Here is a 20,492-nt window from a genome sequence, read left to right as displayed (position 1 = left end):
GGCTAACACGGTGAAACCCCATCTCTACTAAAAATACAAAAAAAATTAGCCAGGCATGGCGGCAGGTGCCTGTAGTCCCAGCTACTCATGAGGCTGAGGCAGACGAATGGCATGAAACCAGGAGGCAGAGTTTGCAGTGAGCCGAGATCGCGCCACTGCACTCCAGCCTGGGTGATAAAGCAAGACTCCCTCTAAAAAAAAAAAAAAAAAAAAAAGAGAAGGAAAAGGGAAAGATGTAAAAATATGTTTTCTTCTTAAATCTTTTACCATCCTCAGCAAATACTGTTGAGAACTTCACCCCTGGTTACTAAGGGGAAGAAAAGTAATTTACAATGCATGTTTGGCACACAGATGTCCAAAGGAGACACCTCCTATCCTTAAGTGTATCATACGCTTAGAAAGAAAGACATCTTTCTGAGGAAAAAGAATAGGCAAGGGTGGAATTCCAACTTTCAACTTTATGATATAAATAACTTTGCTTATACTGAAGAAGAAAAAAGAGCAAGGAACCTTCAATAGTCCTTACACATTTCTGGGAGGTGGTAGCTAGTGCCATGCCCTACACTGCCCAGCATTCACAATAACTTACAACAATAAAATCATAGCTTTTGCCCCAAATAACTTCATCTGTCAATAATACATGATAAATTGGATTATGAGATTATTAGCACATAGTTAAATGTATTTAAATTACCATTTGTACAGCTGATGGAGATTTCTATAAATGAACACTAGTACCAGAGCCTATACAACATGGAAAATAGCATACGTAGCATAAATCAGGCAAAATATTTGGGATCATGTATGCTTAATATGTGATACATCTGAACATTTTTCATTAGCATTTTAGCATTTTCTTTCTCCATCCTACCTCTAGGTTGTGTTGCTAATGGACATTATAGAGGGTACAAAGTATCCAACTTCCTTCTTCTTTTCCTTAGTTGGAGCTGAGCAATCCATTGGCACATTCAGTGGGGCAGGAGTGGTTGGCAGGGTTAGGGCTGATGACGAAGCCTGTGAAATCACAGTATTGACTACTTAGGGGTGTTGAACAAATAAATGAATAAATCGACAATAATGGCAAGCAGGTTTCTCACCTTTGGAGAAGAAATTACAAATATAGAAAGATGAATGCTGCAATCAAACCTGCAGTACTGAATTGGAATTGGAAGTGTCAGTGTAGAAACATGGTTTTTAAATATACATAAACAGAAATAGACAGAGCTGTAGGTGTGCATGAGTGGGTGTGTGTATACAGGCACATCTTTTCTAGCTGTATCTGCAAAGAGGGCCTAGATGCAATGACACCCTGATAGAAATAAATATCCAGGGTACTCAGGTGTTGATTTCAAAGTAGTAGCATTCGCTACTAAGGAAAAACCAAAGGTCCTTGGTAAGTGACTGAATCGAGGACTAGAGCAGGGAAACAACAAAATAAGCCTGGAATATCTTGTGCCAGAAAGTAAAAGCATGTTCAAAGAATTGTGAGGACAAGTCAAAAGGACAAAAAAGCCAGCTTGAAAGGGCTTTTACTAACAAAGCCTGGGACAACTTGATCATCAAGTATTATAATGATAATATTGGAGTGTAACTCATTGAGTAAAAGAAGATTCTGAGCCAATACTGGTATACATGGTAGGCAGATAGATAAGATAAATGATATATGGATGGATGAATGGATGGATAGATGGATGGGTAGATAGATGGACAGATAGCTCTACCTTATAGCAGAATAACATACATGTAAAGGGAATGATAGATTATACAAAATCACCATTTACCACCCATTATAGAAATAATTTATGTAGGCAAAGGTCATCAAAGGATGGTAAAACTAGTGGGTGAAAGCTCAATGAGGAAGAAGATATTTATAGTCTCAAACTATTCCCCACAAATTATTTAATTATTCATTACTTAATATGTACAAAACACATATTAAATATTCTAAACCCAGAAAATACCATCTAAACAAAGTGGTAAGACTTAAATAGCACCAAGAATGAGACAATGAACATCATGTACCTGCAGAAATCATGTACTAAGAACACAACATCAATACACGGTACTTCCTCATACAATGTATAAATCACAAAGAAAACATGAGATGAAACTAAATTCTGGAACATTCTGTAAAATAATTGTCTTATATTCTCTAAGAATACCAAGGTAATGAAGACAAGGAAAGACTGAGGTGCTGGGCGTGGTGGCTCACGCCTGTAATCCCAACACTTTGGGAGGCCGAGGTGGGTGGATCACAAGGTCAGGAGATCGAGACCATCCTGGCTAACATGGTGAAATCCCGTCTCTATTAAAAATACAAAAAAAATTAACTGGGCGTGGTGGGGGCGCCTGTAGTCCCAGCTACTCGGGAGACTGTGGCAGGAGAATGGTGTGAACCCAGGAGGTGGAGCTTGCAGTGAGCCGAGATAGCGCCACCACACTCCACCTGGGCAACAGAGGGAGACTCCCTTAAAAAAAAAAAAAAAAAAAAAGGACAAAGACTGAGGAACTGTTCCATATTGAAGAAAACTGAAGAAACATGACAACTAAATGCCACATGTGATCTTGGATTGGATCCTGGACTTCATAAAGAATGTTATTATGATAATTGGCAAAATTTGAATAGGGTCTATGGATTGGATGGTAATATGTTATCATTGTCAATTTCCTAATTGTAAAGATTTAATTGTGATTACATAGGAGAGTGTCCTTGTTTTTAGGAAATACACATTGAAAGTAATAAGATACCATGTCTGAAACTTACTCTCCAATGCTTCAGAAAAGTATATAGTAATATGCACATATTATGTATATTGTGTGTTGTTTGTGTGTATAGAGAGAAAGACAGACAGAGAGAATGGTAAAATAAATGCACTAAAAGAATATTTGGGAACTTGATTGAGGAGTACTATCAAGATTGAAAGATCTTTGTGTTGTTTCTGCATCTTTTCTATAAATTTAAAATCATTTCAAAATAAAAAAAGAAAAAAGCTTAATTTTCAGTACCCCTCAATAAAATAGCAGGAAGCCCTCTTTTTTAAAACAACAAATATGTGTGTGTACACATACACACACAAATACAAGCAGCAATGGCCCAGAGTCTACAAACAATAATTCAAGGTTATATTAAACTATCAAAATATAACAAGGAAAAATACTTGTCCATTTCACCCAGTTCTGTTTCCCAGAAGATAAATCTCAAAATTTGGGTTCCAATTTTATGTCCACTTTTCTCTATTTCAATTTATTGATTTCCAGGTTCTCAGAGAATTATTTTGGCAGATTGTACCTTTTCTAATATTTCTCAGTGAGGCCACCTGCCAAATATTCTATCTAAAGTTTTATAAATGTTCTCAATATAACCACATATCATATCTCTCCCATGTGGAAAAATAGAGAGATTTTTAAAATTCATACACAATACCTAGTATTTTAATTTGAGGAATTGTGCCTGAAAATTAACTTTTTCTCCCCCTAGTGTTTGGACGTAAAACATGGGGCCTTGGATGGTAGGCAGGGAAGACGGGTATTACTAGAGGTGTTTCTTTCCAGGATAGGAGTTTTATAATACAATACATTTCATGTTTTCTGTGTGATTTTCTTTAATTCTAGATATTATCTTTCATGATTAAAGTTTAAGACTATCTTCTAGTTAGGATATCTTTTAGAAAGAAAATCTTGGTCTCAGTATGTGAGTGATAAGCTATAATAAGCAATTCTCTGTGTTACACTCTTTTAAGTTTTAAAATTTTAAATCAATTAACAACTGAGTTTTAGGAAGTATATTAGTCAGGGTTCTCTAGAGGGACAGAACCAATAGGATATATATATGTAAAGGGGAGTTTAGTAGAGAGAATTGACTCAAACTATTATAAGGTAAAGTCCCACGACAGGCCATCTGCAAGCTAGGGAAACAGAGAAGCTAGTAGACTGGCTCAGTCTACATCCAAAAGCCTCAAAACCAGGGAAGCCAACAGTGCAATGCTTAGTCTGTGGCTGAAGAACTGAGAGCCCCCAGGTGGCCACTGGTCCAAGTCCCAAAGTCCAAAGGCTGAAAAACTTGGAGTCTGATGTCTAAGGGCAAGAGAGGAAGCAAGCCTCCTGCAGGCCATGGGAAGAAAGAGCTAGACAGAGAAGACACAGCAAGCTGCTTATCCCCTTCTTCAGCCTGCTTTGTTGGCGCCACGATGGCAGCCAACTGGATGGTGTGCACTCAACGTTTAGGGTGGGTCTTCTTCTCCCGGTCCATGGGCTCCATGTCGGTCTCCTCTGGCAACACCCTCACAGACACACTCAGAAACAATACTTCATCAGCCATCTAGGCATCCCTCAACCCAGTCAAGTTGACACCTAATAGTAAATAACATAAAAGTTATAAACTTCTCCCCCAAAAGAAACTAAATGCTGTGTTTGCTATATTGTGATGATGAAAAAATTGAGTTTTGGTAGAAATCTAGTGTTACAGACGTCCCAGCTAGATTAAAAATGGTGATGATGAGATGATGATGTCGATAGTAGTGGTAGTGATGGTGCTGATTGTGAGGATGATTATAAAGAAGAAGGAAGAGGGAATTAGAATGACAATGTTAAGGATTATATGTACCAACATTTGAGAGCCTATTTAGGTCCTGTTTTAAGTGCCCCACATACCCTTAGCATACTTAATCATTAAATAACTCCATGAGGTAAGTATTATCATTATGCACATTTTGGAAGTGAAAAATAGTTAGTTCCAGAGAGATCAGGTAAATTGCCAAAGGTCACAGAATGAATAAAAGGTAGAACCAAGCTCCAAACCCGGGTCAATATGTCTCCCTCGCAGTAACGTGTTGAATTGGGAGTTGCCCTTCTCCTTCCTGGCCCCTCTACCAGCACACATCAACTATATTCCCTGAATGTTCACAGAACATAGAAGTTGCATGGAAAATAATTTTAATCCTGTCCACTGTTATACTTCAGATATACAGACATATACGCCTGACATATATAGGGGGACTATGGAAGCAACATTATAGATGGCAACCAAGAAGCCTGTGTGTTAGAAAAGAGAGAAATTCATAAGTGAGGGCAGCCTCAGTAACTGCTTGAAGGGAGCAAGAGCAGTGGTTCATGATACAGACCCTACTAGAATCCACACTAACCTAGAGAAAGTGTTTCTCTGCTCTGGAAAGATGAAAACTAAATTGCAAATCTGAAAGAAAAACAACCGAAGATTCCAGCAACTCTGCTGAGTGGCCTTCTCCCCGTCTCATTGCCACTGAATAGGGGATGTAAGAGGGAGAAGATACTACCCGGATCACGGTGGGGAAAGCAGTCACGTCAATCACGTTCAAGGTAGAGAAGGTCAGCACAACTGCCTGGGCAGCCAGAGGGGACATCAAGAGCCAGCGGGCATTGGAGCAGTCCAGCACTCAGCCATCAAGAAGGACAAGCTGAGAAAGAACTGCAGCCGAGGCAGGCAGGGGAGCAGCAAAGCTGGAGTATGCATTTCAAACTAGGACACCTTTCTTGGAAACCTGAACTGAGACCCCAAAAAACAGAAGGACTGAGTTTCTCTGTTTAAGGGTGAGAGCTCTTCAGTTCTGAGACCTAGAAGTAAAGCCTTAAGGTGGCCTATTCTCAGGTCTACAGAGTCTAGGCACCCAAGCATGCTTGGGTTAACACTAATTTAATAACAGGCTACTCTATTTTTAATAAATATCTAGATTTGCTTTCTTGTATTGAGTCCTTAAAATGCCTACTTTTACTTCATAAGTTTCTGTTATAAAAGATGAGCCAGGGAAAAGCAAACTGATTCTGTGTGTTTTCCTAACAAACCATTCAACCATCCAAATGTGAAAACTGATGATTTGCTATCTTTCAGATTGCTCTTCCCACACGGTGGTAAAAGCTTGTTTAGACGTTCAAACGGATCTGGTGTGCTACCATGACTTCATTCATTCACTCATTCAGCAAATATTTGTTGAGCGTTTACTCTGTGCCAAGTACCTGATACGCACAAAGCAAAGATTCCCCACCCTCATGAAGTCTGTAGTGTGGTGAGAGAGATCACTTACATAATGCATAATTAATAGGTTAATTATTGGGGGTGTTAGAAGATACAAGTGCTATGGAGAAAATAAAAAGTCAAGCAGAGTAAAGAAATAAGAAATGGCAGACAAGGGTTGAAGTATGAAGGCTGAAGTATTAAGTTTTAACATTTCGTAATGGAAACAGTCAGAAATGTTTAATGTGATCCATTCCCAGGCTGTCTCCAAATACTCCACCAACAACTCACTATAAGGTTGTCCAGATAAGAACTTCAAATTGGAATTATTTAACTTGAATTATTCAAGTCAAGTTATTAAATGTAACTATTTAACGTATAGGATGACATAATTGAGTGATACATCATAGAGTTGTATAGCTTTCGAAATGAAAAAGGTCTAGTTAGAAAACTGATGACTTCTCATCCCATAGGTAAGAAAATTAGACCCTGAGAATTTAGGTGATTTGACCAAAATCACTGAGTCAGTAAATAGCATTAAAATGTAGTTTTATCAAAAAAGTGTTTTCTGTAAGCACAAATTTCAGTTTTTTTGGAATGAGTTTACTTCTCTATTTCCTGTTTACTTTTTATTCCTAATTCCCACACAATTAGGGAATTTCATTCCCAATTCATCCTGTTTCCCTCTGCCCTGCTCCTTCGTTATTTAGTTGTGTGTGTGTGTGTGTGTGTGTGTGTGTGTGTGTGTCCTTTAAGGTGTTTATGCAGATACAAGAAAATATGAATATATTATTTAATCACTTGTAAATACGAAAGTAACATGTAGATACTGCTTTATACTTTCATTTACTTAGTTGTCTTTTAAAAGAGATTCCTTACCTATTTCCTTAAATTCTGCAGTTCCTATTTTGCAATGAAGGATATAATACTAGCAATGATCTTTTCTCAGTAGAGATTGAGACTGTGGAACGGAGTTCTTTAATCAAGGTGCAGATAACAGAAAGCCTGACTTACAGAGATTCAAACAAATAGGCATTTTATTCTTCTCTTACAATAGAATCCCCAAAGTCGGTGGTTGCTGGCATTGAGTCAGCAGTTCAGGGATGAATCAGGGACCTGGATCTTGTTTTCTCATGCTACCATTCTTGAAAGTTGGCTTTTATCTTCTTGCTTGCAATTGTAAAAGCCTATTGTACCTTTAGGCATTATCTACATGGATGGAGAGAGGTGATTAAGAGGCCCCCTCCTCAAGCAAGTTTGCATGATTGTTCAGGAAAGAAAGCTCTCCCTGCTAGCCCTCCCATTACACTTCACTGGCAAGAGCTGAGTCACATGCCCACTCTTAGATCAATCACAGGCCAAGAGGAATAAAATTACCTTAGCCATATAAACCAATCAGATATATTGGGATGCCAATTTTTTGTAATGGTTGCATAGTATTCCATCATACAGAAATAACTGGTTCTCTATTGATGGACTTTAGATTGCTTTCAGTCTTACACTATTGCAAGCTATGCTGCAATGACTATTTCTGGAATTACGCTATTTTGCACAATTGCTACTTTATTTGAAAAATAAATATCTAGAAGTAAGAATTATTTTAACCAATTTTAAATGGAAACAATGTTCCAAAATACGTAGTGCAGAACAAAACATGACGTGTTTGTGAACATTATTTTTAGGTTGATTGATCTGATTTAATAATGTTTCATTCATTGATTCAACAATTATTTTTAGATTCACTACTATAGAGAGCTCTGTATAATTTCAAGGAATACAACCATAATCTTTGCCTTCAAAGGACATAAAAGTTTGAGAATTTACCAGGCTGAAGTTAATTAATTTAAAACTTTTTCTAATTTAATGTATGTCTTAATATTGATAATGTTCAAATGGAGGCAATTAACAGACCTTTTCCTCCCTAAGGTATATATAATCATTTTTCCACCATGGAAAAGCAATCCTTCAAAATTTTAGACATTTTACTAAAATAACTTATCAGCCTTAGGGTTGCTATTAATATATTAATTTTGTCATTGTTATGGTGACTTCAAATAAGTCTAGTTTGCAGTTTGACACACTGATTCCTCTGGGTTTTTTCCTACACTTTAAGGTTTCACTGTGCTTCCCTGGATATAAGTTTTGTAAACCAGTTCCTGAAAGACAGGGAACAATAGCCCAACTCTTAAAGAACAAAATGTTATTTTCAAGATTGTTTTGCCACATATTTTCAGGAAAGAATTCAGAAGTAAAGGCATTCGTTAAAATTTTTTCAAATGTAAGTGGAGGCCACTAAAGACACCCACTCTACAAAATTGACACTTACAGAGCTGACAAATTGCATAAAGGGCCTTTGTGGATATTGATACTAGCTATTCAGACAGAGGAGGCTGTCCACCAAGAATTTATCAAGGGGATCTACAGAAAAACTAATTGCCCAAATCTCAGAATGTTCCTAGCCAGTGTTGTTAGGGAATAAATAATAACAAACAATTAAGACACCAAGTATAAGGAAACAAATATCTTAAAGTTAAAAAAGTAACTCAACTAAATTGAGGACCTCCATGAAGAGGGTTTGAGTCAGATCTAGAGCTGTAGTCCAAATTTGAAGTTAATTGCTACTTTTATAGGGCCAGGGAAAGCCCTGGCTTCAGAACAGTGTCATGATGGCTCTGTGGGGTTTTTAAAATCATTACACTGTATATAGTTTAGATAAGTAAAAAACTGCACTTTCATAAATCTAGATTTTAAAAATGTAATGCATTCTTCCTCTTCCTCTCACTTTTCTTCTTGTCTCCTTCCCTCTTTCCTTCTCACCCTTCCCACATTCTCCTTCTCCCTTTTCCTGTCCTTTCAATCCCTTCCCTAACACTTCAGCCCAAAAGCTATTAGGCAGGACGGAGCAAGACACAGTGGGAAGGAGGACTACTCAGTTTCACATGTTAAAACTCCAGTGAGATGAAGAGGGTTCTGCACTAAGGTATGGTGGTGATGGGTGGCCCAGCATTTAAGGTTGCCAGATTTAGCAAATAAAAATACAGGAAGTCCTGTTAAAATTTGAATTTCAAATAAACAGTGAATAATTTTTAATACAAGTATATCCCATGCATTATTTGAGACATACTTATTTGAAATTCAAATTTAATTGGATGTCTATCTTTTATCTGCCAACTCTGTGTCTGAGCCCGGTGTGGATGGGAAGGGCATTCACATGGGAAGGGGCAGAGGGGGCAGCAGGTTAGCATGGGGTGCCAGAGCCAAGCAAGATGCCAGGAACATCCCAAAAAGAGAGGGACAATGACCCAAGAGATTGTTTATGCACATGGGAATTGATCAAGTAAGAAAATACATTGAGGAGAATTTTGAAGATGGGAGCACAAATTTGGAGTGGGAGAAAACTAGAATGAGACATGTTACGGGACTGATTGAGCTTAGAGATACCGGTATGAACGTATGGTTGATAACTTTAAAATGCCATATGTACATATTTGCTTTATATGCATAGAATGCCTCTAGAATGTGCGCAAAAGAGTTGTAGCAGTGTTTACCTCTAGGGAGTAGGAGTGAGTGGCTGGGGCACGAGTTGGAAAAATTACTTTTCCTTATTTTCCTTTGCTACTTCTTAAATTTTTTATTTACATTTAATTTATTTTTTAAGTTTAAATTTTTAATTTAAATTGTGCTGTGTACATTTTCTGCACTAGAAAATGTATTTTTAAAATATTGATGAATTTAAAAAATACAACTGGCTTTATTTCAAATTAGAAACCTTAGAGATTTTCTAGGCCAAATTCCTGTATCCTTGAGGTCACAGAAACAAATATAGTAGTGAGAAAGGGCTCTGGATTCAAATTCTGATGCTGTCACATGGCAGCAAAGTGCCCCTGCCTCTCCGAACGTCGCTTTCCCCCACTATAGTGCAGAGCACAGAGCAAGGGCTCTGAAGTCAGCCTGCTTGAGGATGAGTCCTGTTCAGTTTTACCTTGTCCCAGTGCATGAGCTTGGGTAAGTCAACTGGCGTCTCTAAACCGCAGACTTTATGATTGCATTAGCTTTATTCCATCAAATCTAAGTAGCCCTGGGCTGCTTGAAATGCACAATTATTTTATGTTCTACTAACAACTTTTATAAGTGCTAGAATTTATTGTAAGATGTCAACCACTGTGAAATGCAGGCTGATTTCAGAGACATTAAAATGTGAAAAACATGCATCTTAGAATCAATGTAGTATGATCGCACTTACTAAAGGGGAAAACATGACAGAAAAAGAGGTTCAACGGTAATCGAGAAGTAAGTTGACAGAAGTGAAGATTATCAGGCTAGCATCCAGTAAACATTATAGATGGGAGAAAAAAAGGAAAGTGAGGATATAATGGGAGGTAAATACTTCAATCTTTGCACAATTTAGACCAAGAAAATAAAAACAGTTTGCACGCACTTGTGAGCAAACAAAAAATATAAACAAAATAGAATTGGGGTTACCTCCCAGGAAAGGTTGCACTGCTGTCAATAATGTGACCAAGGCGGTGGCTCAAATCCCAGCACTTTGGGAGGCTGAGGCAGGCAGATCACTTGAGCCCAGGAGTTCAAGACCAGCCTGGGAAACAGGATGAAACCTTGTCTCAAAAAAAAACAAAATTATCCAGGCGTGGTGGCGCACCTGCAGTCCCACCTACTTGGAGGGCTGAGGCAGGAGGAACACTTGGGCCAGGAGGTTGAGGCTACAGTGAGCCGTGATCTTGCCAAAGCAGTCTAGCACCGGCAACAGAGTGAGATTCTGTGTCTCTATTAATAATAATACTAATGTGACCAAGAACTGAAACCCACTCCCTACCTTATAATGACATGTTACTAGGAGGCAGCAGATGTGTAGTTCTAAGTTGGGCACGGAAGCAGGCAGCACTAAGGACCAGTCAGTTGAGTCGGGGTATAGACTGCCTCTGGGCTTGCACCTGGGTGAAGTCAAAAGAGATAATAAAAAGGGGATTTGGGGAGGTCTGTAAAATATGTAACCTAAGCATGAATGCCTGAGAACTTTGGGGGAACTCTGGGCCTGTTTAATTCTCCTGTTGACCCTGATGAGACACTGAAATTTTAAAAAAGAGCAAGACATGATGGTGCGTCTGTGTAGTCCCAGCTACTGGGGAGGCTGAGGTAGGAGGATTGCTTGAGCCCAGGAGTTCCAGATCAGACTGGGCAACATAGCAAGATTCCTTCATTAAAAAAAATGTTTTAGGCCAGGTGTGGTGGCTCACACTTGTAATCCCAGCACTTTGGGAGGCCGAGGCAGGCAGATCACAAGGTCAGGAGATCGGGACCATCCTGGCTAATGTGGTGAAACCCCGTCTCTACTAAAAATACAAAAAATTAGCCAGGCTTGGCGACACGTGCCTGTAATCATAGCTACTTGGGAGGCTGAGGCAGGAGAATTGCTTGAACGCGGGAGGTGGAGGTTGTGGTGAGCCGAGCTTGCATCACTGCACTCCAGCCTGGGTGACAGAGTGAGACTCCATCTCAAAAAAAAAAAAAAGTTTTAATATAAATAATAATAATAATTAATAATATGTCTGTGTACCTAGATGGCCTTCACTATCCACCAGCTAGTCAGCACTCTACACCAGAACTGAGTCCTGGAAGGAGGGAACCACTGCTACGGGTGGCAGACAGTAGCACTGTTCAGTATCCCTGTTTGGGATGAGGGGGAGTCCTGATTTCCTCCGGGGGGCGATCAGGGAGGGTGGGGTTGGGGAGTGGAGTGTTGAAGAGGGAGTAGACACTTACCTCATAGAAGCGTTGTAGGAATTAATAACATCACCATGTCTGGTACATGGTAAGTGCTCAGTAAATGCTAGCTATTGTTAAATGAAAAAAAAAAAAAAAAAAAGCTTTTCATGCTATAAAATGCTATGCAAATATTTATATTGTGTAATTTTTTAAGCACCATCAAGATTAGATCCTGATTCTTGGGACTTGCGATTCAGACCACTTTGCAACATGCCACACTATGCTTATTTCATGCACTATTACTTTAAATTGAAATCTTTTCCAATAAACTGCATTATATATACTTCTTCATAAACAATATTTTTGTGCATGGGTGCTGTGTATCTTTCAGATATTTCCATAATATATACACACAACCTAACACAGAAACACAGATTTTTCTTTCAAAGAGCAAAGCTTCAGCAGTTTCTCTTGAATTTTATTCTGTCATTTGACTACATTATATTTCTGATGTTCAATTTGTACTGAGTACATTACGGGCTTCTCTAGGGAACAGAAAGAATTTTTTTAAGTAAACATAAAATGCTTTGATAAATCAAAACATGTGAATGAGATTTCTGTTAAAAATTTTCCAATCTGTTTTGAGACTTGAAATAAAGCTGTCTTTAACATAATAAAACCCGTTAACCTAAAGTCAACAACAAAATAATAATAACTCATTTGTTATAGAAGTAATGTATAGGACTTATTTTGAAAGGTTAGTTATATTAAACACAAAGGGAATCTTGCTATAAACTAACAGTAAAGAAACTTAAGAGCTGTTAAGGTCTATGCTATCTGACTTAAGTTGACAATAAGTATAAGTTTTTGGAATCCATGTGTAACTATTTATATCATAAACTAGCCATTATGTCTCTCATGTTGGAAAGTTAATCCTATTCTAAATATTCTGGAATCTCACCTCAGTGCTAGCTCCATAAGAACAGGGACCTTTGCCCTGCCCATCCCCAGCTGTATTCCTCGCAACTAGAATAATGTCTGCCATAGTAGGGTTCAATAAATCCTAAATGAACAAACAATATACATAGATTTTTGAAGATTTAAGAAATCTCAACAATCAAAATTTCAAACATAGGCCGAGAGCAGTGGCTTACGCTTGTAATCTCAGCACTGTGGGAAGCCCTGGTGCATGGATCACTTGAGCCCAGGAGTTTGAGACTACCTGGGCAACATGGTGAAACCCTGTCTCTACAAAAATAAAAAAAAATTAAAAAAAAAAATTAGCTGGGTATGGTGGTACACGCCTGTAGTCCCGGCTACTTGGGGGGCTGAGGCAAGAGAATTGCTTGAGCCCGGGAGGTCAAGACTGCAGTGAACCATGTTTGTGCCACTGCACTCCAGCCTAGGTGACAAAATTAGATCCTATTTTGGAAAAAAAAAAATAATCCAAAAATAAAAAACAGGTAGTTGGGGAATGATAATTTAAAATACAAAATGGTCCTGTGACCTTGCAAGTTTGATCTAGGTCAAAATATAGTGGAACAGAGATGTGAAAATCTCAACTCAGCTGACCATCTGTGTTTAGTCAGCTATGAAGCTATGCCATTTAACTTCTCTGAGTTTCAGTTTCTTCTTCCCCTCTAAAATGACTGGAGGTGTAAGGAGGGAAAGATAGTTGTAACTAATGATTCTAAGGGCCCTTCTAGTCCCCAAATTCTGTGACACTGTGAGATATAAAGCCCCACTCCAAGGCATTTATATATATGTTTACACTTTTTTACCTAAGATGAAAACAGAGAAACTAATAGCTAAGTCACCAAAATTGGTAATGTTGTAGAGACTGTAGAGTGGCCTTCAAAACCTGTTCTCCCCTTCCTCCTGTGCACAGAGCTAAGCTACATTTCCCCTGCTCCTGTGCAATGAGGTGTGGCCATGTGGCCATGTTCTAGGGAATAGAGTGTTAGCAAGTGGTATGCACCACTTCCAAACCTGGCTCATAAACCCTCACATGTATGCACTGCCAAACTCTTGCCCTTCCAGTTGTCAGGAATGATGAACTCCACTCCCACCTCAACACATATAGCCAGAGTGACTTTAGAAGCCGTGTCTTGAACATGGTAGACTCACTATCAGTCTGAATTACTGAATAACTTCATGCAGCAGAACACCTACTCCCTTTCTCACCCCCAGAAAATTTGGGATACAATTCTCCATGGGTCTCTCAGGTGTTTTGTTTTGTTGTTGTTATTGCTATTTTTTTTGCACACCCTATGAGCAAAAGTGCTCAATCCCTGCAATTCTTGAACCAAGGCTATTAAAAAAAAGCATTGAATCCCTTTGTTCTGGGCTGTCTTTTCAAGAACGTTTGTATAGTGAACAACCTTGAAAGATAGATAGGATCTCCCTTGGAAGCAAAGGACAGATTTGTTTACTGTATCATATAATAAAGATGGTATCTCCCTATGGGGCAAAAGGCAGTTATGCTTGCAGCTCATTTAAAAAGTTGTGGGTTCTCTAAGCTCCAGGATCCTTAGCTTTGGCATAATCTCTCTCCATGAGCAACACTCACCAGGGACAATCCATATTGCTTCTGTGGGACTTGGGAGACGTGGGGGAACTGACATAAACATGAAGCTTATGTTGCTTGCTATGGCATGAGTAATAAAGTCATTTGTCTCTGACCCAAGAATTTCATGTCTTCTGCCAACTTCCATGAAACTATTATGGGCTAATTTGTAGTAGGCTTGCAAGTAGGATAAGATCCCAGACATTCACAGTACATGACACCCACTTACTTTCTCACCCTAGAAAACCCCTGGACTCATATGAACAACACATTAGTCTGGGTCTATTTTTATAACCAGTACAGCAGCAGTCACATTCCTATTAAAAATCAACAAGAAGTTAGAGTAGATTACCTTATATTTGTCAAATAATAAGATGAAATTTAAAAATATGAGTCTGTTAAATGGGATATTCATATTAACTGAATATTTTTCAAAATGTATCAAAGTGTACTGCTGTGGTTTAAATGTGTGTGTGCCTTCAAAACTCATACACTGAAACTTAATCTCCAGTGCAATAGTATTAAAAGGTGAGGAATTCAGAAGGTAATTAAGTCACAAGGGTTACATTCTCATGAATGAAATTAGTGCCCTTATAAAAGGGCTTAAGGGAGCCTGTTTGACCCTTTTTGTCCTTTTGTCCTTCCATCCTTCTGCCATGTGAGGACACAGCAACAAGTTGCCTCTTGGAAGCAGAGGTCCCTCACAACACACCAAATCTGCTGGTGCCTTGTTCTTGGACTTTCCAACCTCCAGAACTGTGAGAAATAAATTTCTATGACTTATAAGTGACCCAGTCTAAGGCGTTGTGTTGTAGCAGCCCAAACAGACTAAGATAGGTACACTAGTCCTGTAAAATATCTGGTGAAAATAATGTCCTATGTTCACATGTTTTGCAATACATTCACTGTTTTATATCTCATCCCTCTTCCCTGGAGAGTCACAGTGCACATTAGCTTATTAAAGATTCTGTGAAACCAGTAATAAGAAAACTGTTTGCATTATTTAAGCAGTAGCATTTCCTGCACTTTTTCAGCATAACCCCTACTGACATTCTATGCAATGATTGTCCATGGAATACACAGGGGGAAATGCAGCATTAGATCATTTCTAACATCCCTTTTATGTATCTATGATCCAAACGTCTGAAAATAAGTAGGAAACACATTTATTAGACAAATATGAGTACACTCAGTGCTTCTTAAATTTTAATATGCAAACAGATCACCTGGGAATCTAGTTAAAATGCATATTTTGATTTAGAAATCTGTGTAGGGCCTGATATTCTGCATTTCTATAGAGTTCTCAGATGATGTCAACGCTGCTGGTCTACAGACCATTCCTTGAGTAGCAATACTCTAGACAATATAGGATCTAAAAAACAATAGTTACATTTGTGATTATTGGTTTAAGACATGTAGCAAACTAATAGATAAGAATACGTTATTACAAGTAAGTTTGGTTTTGCTTTATTTTTTTAGAAATGGGGTCTCTATTGCTGAGGCTGGAGTGCAGTGGAACAATCATAACTCACTTCAGGCTTCAACTCTTGGGCTCAAACAATCTTCCCACCTCAGCCTCCCAAGTAACTGAAACTATAGGCACACATCACCATTCCTGGCTAATATCTTAAATTGTTTGTAGAGATGCGGTCTCACTACCCAAGCTTGTCTTGAACTCCTGAGGACAAGTGATCCTTCCACCTCAGCTTTCCAAAGTGCTGAGTTTACAAGTATGAGCTACCACATCCAGCCACAAATAAGTTTTAATTATATATTTAAAGAAATGTGGTCCCAATTTGTTGCTTCATTTTAGACAACTTGGGGGTGATTTCAGAATTTCTCAGAAATTCAGAATATGTTTACTTAGTAGAAAATTTGTTTATTCCTGATAAATTCAGGAATATGTTTACTTAGTAGAAAAATGTATGAGAATCAGTTTGGGATTCTGCACCATTGTGAAGCCTCTTCCCAACTTAGAAGTTTGCACAGAGACAGGGTCTTCCACAAAGACACAAATAGCTTGTGAGTCAACCGAGCAGAGGGAATTAACCTGGCCATATTTTTACCTATGTGCTTGATATGGTTTGGCTGTGTCCCCACCCAAATCTCATCTTGAATTGTAGCTCCCATAATCCCCACGTGTCATAGGAAGGACCCAGTGGGAAGTAATGGAATCATGGGGGTGGGTTTTTCCCCCCTGCTGTTCTCATGGTAGCCAATAAATCTCACAAGAGCTGATGGTTTTATACAGGGCAGTTCCCCTGTACACACTCTCTTGCTTGCTGCCATGTAAGACATGTCTTCTGCTCTTTTGTCTCACATGATTGTGAGGCCTCCCCAGCCATGTGAAACTGTGAGTCCATTAAACCTCTTTCTCTTTATAAATCACCCAGGCTCAAGTATGTCTTTATTAGCAGCGTGAAAACAGACTAATATAGTGCTCTACACTAAAAATTACTAAAACTTATTCTCACCAAAAAATGCTTTTTTTCTTTTGTTTTTTCTCAGTTCACAGTTGACCTTTTTTGGCCTATGTTTCAGAAATCATTTTCCCCACTTTACACTTATAATTCTGTAGTAGAATTGTTTCAACAAAATCTAAAGGCGCGTGAGATCAGGTAGAAAGGTTATAAGGAAATCCACTTCCAGGAGCATAAAAACATAATATCAACGAAGTTACTTCCAACAGTAGTAAAAAGAGAGACAGTTTGGCATGCACGAATTAAACAGTATGATATGTGTGAATTTGTTTCCAATTATGAGATCTGAATCCAATAATGAATTCTTTGAACCTGTTTCCAAAGAAACATATTTGGCTCTATATAAAATTTCATAATAATCCCTAAATAAAAATAATGTACAACCTTCATGATACATGAGAAGAAAAATGTCAAAGGTACACTATATGCACTCAATGGAATAATAAAAAACATTAAATAAAAAATAAAAGAAAATGTATCTTTCCTATAAGTATACAACAACAAAAAAAATAAAATAAAAGAACTTTAGTGTGTGGGGTCATAAAATCATGAGTAAATTTCCCTTTCACATAGATTTATGTTAATACTGCGTTTCTGCTATCGGTGCAAAATAAGTAGAAAAACAGTTACTAATTATGGCAGTAGGACTTAGAAAAATACCTTTTTTGTTTCATTGGTGTTTTTTAATGTGTTGGAGTGGAAGAAATGTTTATCTATCAGAATTTTCTGTCAATGTTCTGTCTGTAGTGTATAAGACCAAGCTATATGTAGGGAATAGATAAGAAACCCAGCAGAAAACAGCACACCCAAAGTAAACTGCTGAGGGGAGTTTAATAGACTCTTTACAAATGTGTGGGCAAGGATTTAGGGAAATCAGTAAGGAATTGGGCAATTCCGGGAATGGGGGCAGTGCAGGGCTCACAAACAGGGAGTTATTGTCACTCTTGGGATCAAAGGGAAAAGGATGGAGCAGTCAATGGAAGCTGGGTTGCATTCCTTAATGGAAAGGCTACCTTAGGAAGGGAAGCAACCAACGGACAGCATGCCGACAGCATGAGCCTAAGGAGTAGATACCCCAACCTCACAGTACTGATGCATTCTAATCATAAATCCCAAGGAAGCCAAAGAACAAAGTAGCTGGTTGCTGCCAGTCAGCCCCCCAGGGGCAGAGATAGAGAAAAGAGGCATGTGGCTTTGGAGAGACATGTGGACAATAAGCAGAACAAGGGGTTCTGTGCAGGAAGGGGATCTGTGCATTTACACATGGGTTCACACAGGGCTCATGCTAAGGGCTTCAGGCTAATGCTAATGAAGAAAAATGTGACTAAAGGCACTTCTGAAAACCTGGAGCATTGCATAAACATATTTATTTCTCCTTTTGTGCAAGAGTGCCCATGCTGTGTTTGCTTGACTGAAATAAAATGTTCCAAGACATCCTGCACATTCCTTTGCATTAACAAGAGCTAATGGATCTTAAAACAAGAAAAATTTTATCAGACCTGTGTTTAAAAATCTCTCCTGCAGAATGGAAGAAAATTTTTGCAATCCACCCATCTGACAAAAGTCTAATATCCAGAATCTACAAGGAGCTTAAACAAATTTACAAGAAAAAAACAAACAACCCCATCAAAAAGCAGGCGAAGGATATGAACAGATACTTTTCAAAAGAAGACATTTATATGGCCGACAAACATGTGAAAAAAAGCTTATCATCACTGGTCATTAGAGAAATGCAAATCAAAACCACAATGAAATTCCATCTCATACCAGTTAGAATGGAGATTATTAAAAAGTCAGGAAACAATAGATGCTGGCAAAGCTGTGGGGAAATAGGAATGCTTTTACACTGTTGGTAGGAGTGGAAATTAGCTCAATCATTGTAGAAGATAGTATGGCAATTCCTCAAGGATCTAGAACCAGAAATACCAGCAATCCCATTACTGGATATATACCCAAAGGATTCTAAATCATTCTACTATAAAGACACATGCACATGTATGTTTACTGCAGCACTATTTACAATAGCAAAGACTTGGAACCAACCCAAATGCCCACCTATGATAGACTGGATAAAGAAAATATGGCACATATATACCATGGAATACTATGCAGCCAGAAAAAGAGATGAGTTCATGTCCTTTGCAAGGACATGGATGAAGCTGGAAGCCATCATTCTCAGCAAACTAACACAGGAACAGAAAACCAAACACTGCATGTTCTCACTCATAAGTGGGAGTTGAACAATGAGAACACATGGACACAGGGAGGAGAACATCATGCACGGGGACCTGTTGGGGGATGGGGGCCAAGGGGAGGGAGAGCATTAGGACAAATACCTAATGCGTGATGGGTTGATAGGTGTAGCAAACCACCATGTATACCTATGTATACATGCACATGTATACCTATGTAACAAACCTGCATGTTCTGCACATGTATCCCAGAACCTAAGTAAAGTTCTTATTTTACTTAAAGTTAAAAAAAACTCTCCTGATCACATTTTCTTGTAGCAGATTTTATATGTCATAGATATAATTAATAAATCATCCTATGCCCTCATGGAGACTTTCTTGACTTCTAAATTTCTCAAAAAATGATTTTTTTCTAGAAGTATAAATTATTGATGATAGTGTTGGTGGTGGTGATGATGCTGATGACAGCTATCACTTATTGAATGCTTACTGTATGTGCTAAAGTACCTAGGACGTAGGTACTATTGTTGTAGGTGCTATTTTACACACAGGTAAAAAACTAAGGCTAAAGGAAGTCCATTAACTTCTTCAAATCATATCACCAGAAATGACTGGGGTTTTTGGAGGCTGTCGGACTACAGAGCCCTCAATTTTAAGCAGTCTATTGCCTTTCCAAAAACAGTATATTATATCTTTTATTTTAACATTGAGAAAGTTGATTGATGACCTTTAAAACTTTTCCTTACTAGCTAATTAAATGATATACAAAACTGCCAAAGATGGAGAAAGAACAAGAGAAAAGACAACAGAGAGGGCATGAACTGAGGGAAGATGGAGGACTTGGAAAGTGCTAAGCTGATTCATTGTTGGATCTTGCCATTCACAAATGTTCTCTGTGACTTTCCATCTGAACTGACAGCTATCCTTCCTTTTCTTAAATGAGTGTCGTGAACACTTGGGAGCTAAGTTGGATCATTTTGTCGAATCTGTATTAAAGTTCTACATATGAAGCTCTAATAGTTTTGTATACCAGAGGCCTTACATTTATCCCATGTCAGTTTTGTTCAATGAAATTCTAAGAAGTATGATGGAACTGTGCATCTGACCACATAGCATCTGTCAGTGTGAAACGGCTATACTAACATGTCAAGCTGATTTTTGTAAAACATACCAATCAACTAAACCTGGGGGTTATCTATATTACTTAACATCAATGCTTAAAACATTAAAAAACATTATAAAGGAATAAATAATAATTCTTACTCAACTTTGGAATATCAAAAGATAAATAGCCAATTATAGATTACTGAGGCTTGATGCGTCTCCACCTCTACACTGCTGGGCCTACTTTTCTATTTATCAGATGATAGTCCATACTATGTAGAAATGGAACCGTTCAATAAGTTTTTCAATGACTTGTTAACACCTTTGACAAAAAGGTTGGTGACAAAAGTAAAATGTTTATATAAAATGACAGATTGAGTTTACCAGTGGGATTCAATTATTCATGATATCTGTTAACATGAATGCTGAGAAGTTGCTAT

At 38.2% G+C, this 20,492-nt stretch overlaps 1 long non-coding RNA gene across 1 annotated transcript in view; it reads right to left on the bottom strand.

Moving 5' to 3' along the window:
* The window catches only part of LOC117099309, a 46,484-nt gene that overhangs the window by 12,063 nt on the left and 13,929 nt on the right, over positions 1 to 20,492 (bottom strand). The window contains exons 3-4 of the long non-coding RNA XR_004443757.1: positions 10,821 to 10,938; positions 872 to 1,014 (exon numbers count right to left, since the gene is read on the bottom strand). This is a non-coding gene — a long non-coding RNA (uncharacterized LOC117099309). The remainder of the gene's footprint in view (positions 1 to 871; positions 1,015 to 10,820; positions 10,939 to 20,492) is intronic.

This window comes from Trachypithecus francoisi, unplaced genomic scaffold (assembly GCF_009764315.1).
Source record: "Trachypithecus francoisi isolate TF-2019V2 unplaced genomic scaffold, Tfra_2.0 Lachesis_group16, whole genome shotgun sequence".
In the NCBI taxonomy this organism is placed as follows: domain Eukaryota; kingdom Metazoa; phylum Chordata; class Mammalia; order Primates; family Cercopithecidae; genus Trachypithecus; species Trachypithecus francoisi.
This window is presented reverse-complemented; position numbering and strand designations above follow the sequence as displayed.